The 4,353-nt window shown below is 43.2% G+C and overlaps 1 long non-coding RNA gene across 1 annotated transcript; it reads right to left on the reverse strand.

The window, feature by feature from the left end:
• Positions 1-330: 330 nt before the first annotated feature.
• On the reverse strand, positions 331-1,332 carry LOC149987435 (uncharacterized). Its single transcript, XR_016498178.1, has 3 exons — positions 1,229-1,332; positions 967-1,031; positions 331-874 (listed from the first exon to the last, which is right to left on the reverse strand). It is a non-coding gene; the product is annotated as an uncharacterized LOC149987435 (long non-coding RNA).
• Between the last annotated feature and the right edge of the window lie 3,021 nt (positions 1,333-4,353).

A 4,353-nucleotide genomic window follows, 5' to 3' on the forward strand; every position in this document is an offset into this window, starting at 1 on the left:
ATGCTGGTTTCCACCAAGTTCTATGTGTAGTCATGTGCTGAGGATAAGGAATAGAAACGCTTGTCTGAATTGGCCTTGATTAGTCTTTCCTCTCGTTCGATAATTCCTGATTTCTTCCAAGAACTGTTTAAGAATTGCAAGAGAAATAATCTGTCAAGGCGTGAGGGCAACAGAATTTTGTGTACCGGTTGAGGATCACTGCACTAGATAGTCGCCTGCAGGCATCAGCTTTAGTGTCTTCTCACTCAATTTTGCAGGGAAAAATGTGGAATTGCAGAACAATCAGCTGGTTAGCGCTTGCGGATTTCTCTGGTTCTTTTTATTGTCTACAGTTTATGTTTATTGCAAAAAATTCTTTGAGAGATTTGAGCATCTATACATTTAGTTGTTAAATTTGTTGTTGTTGCTCTTTGGACAGATTGTTTTGAATCAACTTGCCGTTGTAAATTCCTATGGAGAATTCCTGGTAGCTCTCTCGAAATTGTACAAGAGGCTTGTGATCGACGTTAGCGAGTTACTGACTGATATTATTCTACTTGTTGTAAAAGAATCTTGTCCATCCCAAGGATCAACATTTCTCTGTCACCACTGGGGTTTGCTATTTCAGAGAGCTTGAATGTCTATATAATTTTTTGATCGTCACATTACAGGAAAAAGTTACGGGTTATTATGATTCAACGTCTTGCTGCAGTGGAACTTCTTGAACATAAGTTATTCAAGAGTCAGCAGTTTATGGGCATGCCAGTGCCTCAAGTGAAAAGGTACTTCACTCCTTGCGGGATTGTCAATGCAGTCGCTTCATTTTCACAATTGGAGAGCGAGCATCCTCCGTTTCTCACCCACCCGCTAATGTACTTCTTGTCTGATGTTTTTCCTATCAATTTGCATGCATTTAATTATGTATTTCTCCAGTTAACCCAATCGCAAGCACATGCAACAATGAAGATGCGCGATGAAGACCCTGACCTGTTCCTTCACAGTTTGGTGGCTTGTAATTCAAGGGCTGCTCAGGGTCTGACGGGCGATCCATGCTGGCGACAGGTCAGACACATAGAACACTGAATGTCCTTTGTCCAAACTATACATGATGATTAACATCTGAATTCTAGGTGAAGGATTCATTGAACTCAGTGCCCATCCTTTCCTACGTCCACATGAAGGATCTGACTTTTGAAATGGAGACAATGAGCGACATGAATAGATCCGTTCAAAGACATGGGTGACTTACGTAACATAAGAGTAAGAATCAGAGACATGAGAGCCAGTCAGGTACGGAGAGGTTCAATCTGCTGCAGCTTCTGCTGCCGCAGGTCTTGATGAACAAATCTCAGCATCGCCAGACTTGTCTGATGCAAAGCATGATTTCTGTCAGTGGAATCATCATGGTATATGTGCAACGGAGATACACATTTGTTCTCGCTCAGTGGTAGGAAGGAGGGCTTGTTGTGAAGTAGTTTCACCTCTACCTTCTGTTTTGAATAGGATAGCTAAGAGTCCCTCTGGGGTCTGAAGGTGATTGATGCGGTCCGTTGTGATGTCAAAACAGCAACTATCGAGCTCCTTTGATTATCACTCATGCGGGACTGGTGGTTCACACCAGCCCTTTTTTTTTTTTCATCTTTTTGACAGGTGAAATTGGTCCTCTTCAGTCGATTGTGCACGTGTTGAGAGTGCAGTGAACGAAAGGCTGCACAATCATTATCTTGCTGGACTCGTGCAAGTTGAGCTCTCTGAAAGTATCCCGACCTGATCACTGAAGCAGTTCGAGACACAACCTGAAAAAGGGATCTTTGAACATGTAGAGGTATCATAAGGTAAATTACTGTCCCATTTCTTTTTAAGACAGCATTATCGTAACTTTCGCTTGGCCAATGTGAACATTTGGAAAGATAGACGTCAGCCAACTTTATCTGAAATTGTTACCGCAGGTGGGAGAAAAGAAGATTCCTACAATCCCGCGGTTTGGCTTGCCACTAACTCCACCAATAGGTTCTACTGGTCTTGATTTGTTGATAATATCCACCATATTCTTCTCAGATGCAAATAGAAACCGAATCATGCTGGTTAGGACAACTGCACTCCACGCGTGGTGTGCCATTTAGGCTTCAAAAGTTCACCACAAAGTTAAGAATGTGAGTTTAGTGTACACTGTTCATCGCTTCATGTTCGACAAATCCAACATTCAGCGCAATCATACAGAGATTCGACAGTTATTGGGTGCACGTCTCGCGTCCTGGTGATGGCACACTCCTGCTGCTTCCACGTGTGAGATCACTAGTGTTTCTGAGTTGCATGCGCGGAAGTTGAGGGCAACTGTGCACCACTGAGCAGCTCCATCTTGTAAGGAATTTCCGTCAGCAAAATCAATTGGGATTTCCACCCACCATTCATGGAGGTCTTTGCGTCTCCCATTGTATTGACAACGCATTGTGGGAGTTTTGAGCCATCTCTCGGCACTATAAGGAGGCATGTCTGATGACCTGTATCGTGATCAAAGCCAGCTAAATCTACTGCACTGCAAAGCAAGTACGCTTTGGGCAGCGGTTATGAGTAAGCTGTGGAGCACAGCATAGGCGCGCGACCAAGGAACCTACCACACTCGTGTAACCATATCTCATCTCTTGTGAGTACTGGCATGGAATCACGTGATCAAGGGCAAAGACCTAGTGATGTGGCCACTGTTGTCACAATCTCTCTTTCGATCTTCCAGCAATAGCCGTAACCCTGAGCCAACACAGCACAGATACTTGGGCAAGGCAATGAAGATGGGGAGCCATGGTGATGTACATCCATTCCTAAGCTAGGACCTGCTTCTCCACAACTCTACCACGAGGGCCTTATATGAGCTCAGGGTTAGTGGCTTTTCTGCCAAAGTTGGGTTTTATTGTCTTCTGACAGCCATATCATTATCTGAACGACACTTGCTGTGTCACTTGATTGCCAAATCTTGTACAACACACCACTCTGTGGGTCGCCTTACTTCCAGCTTCCGAAAAGATCACACCTCGAACCGTTTGCGCTCGACTTCGCTCCACTGGAAACTCCGATTACCCACGTCCTAGGAACTGGAGCCATTTCAGTTATCTGTATGCAACCCTCGGTGGGCAAGATTTGCAGAATTCACCATCTCATACGCATAGCACTGAACTTCACATCCTAACCGCACTCAAAAGAATTTTCCTATATGCTTGACACTATTATCTCTTCTAGGATTTCCCGTTGTCTAGTCCACATATCATGCACCATAACGTCAGTTCCGTGGGGATAACGCTTCGAAACCCACTCAAGGCAACCTGCAGTGACAAGACCGATTAAATCAACTCCCAACTTTTATGTCCGGGTCTACAGCACCACCCATTACGCCTGTTGAAGAGGAAGTAGGAGACGAACTAGCACCACCACCACCACCACTAACACCACCAACCAGCAGAGAAATCAGTTCCCTGGTCTCTGAGTTTAACTGGCACAGCGCACGATTTGCACGGCGTGGGGCAGCCAGATCGTAAGAGCCATGACACAACTCGTGGAGGCTTAGCTTGTCTGATCCCGAACAAAGCAGATCGTCCTCAGTTTCAGCTGCCATTGTGCACCCAAACTTGCTTTTGGATGCCTACAAACCATGTTTCCACTGATATGGTCCTACAACCATATGGACAATGCATTGTGTTCACTCACAGAACTACATCTATACTCTGAAAACCCTGGAAAAGTTTGACTTAAGAAAACTCACCTCTTAGTTGCACTTCGTGATGCATGTTCCATACATGAGGGCAATGTTATCTATTCCTCAAGTGAAGGCATATATTGCAATGTATTTATGTGTTAATTGATAGTGGAAGTGTTGGTGGAACATTGCTTAGTGAGTTGCAACTGTATCAGTTTTTTTTAATATGAGTCTCAAACAACTAATTAATATATGTGTAGTGTGAAAATAAGTCCAAAATATGGTTGGATTTATGTATATATATAATGGCAACACAAAGATTTGTATTCTACTAGGATGTGTGTAGAATAAGTAGTTATTTTCAAAATATAGATACCTAGTGTATAGTGTAAACAGGGATAGATAACTGCTGAAAAGGTGGTTCAGCAGGTAGAATGGATGAATAGTCAGAAAAAGTAGTTATCATCTGTAGTATAGGAGTTGGTATCTCGGGGTAGTATAAGGAGGATGGGAGAGGGGAAGAAAATGCCAAACTGCGATAATACTGAGTCGAGGATAAGCTTGGTGCTATCTCTTCTTCTTAGTTTTCTTGTTTCTTTTGTGTTAGTGTTGATTCTAGTGAAGAGAATCGATTTAATGAATTAATGTTTGATTTACGAAGTTGTTTATGGATCACTATTTATCAATTG

Source organism: Physcomitrium patens, chromosome 18 (genome assembly GCF_059467195.1).
Source record: "Physcomitrium patens ecotype Gransden chromosome 18, ASM5946719v1, whole genome shotgun sequence".
Lineage (NCBI taxonomy): Eukaryota > Viridiplantae > Streptophyta > Bryopsida > Funariales > Funariaceae > Physcomitrium > Physcomitrium patens.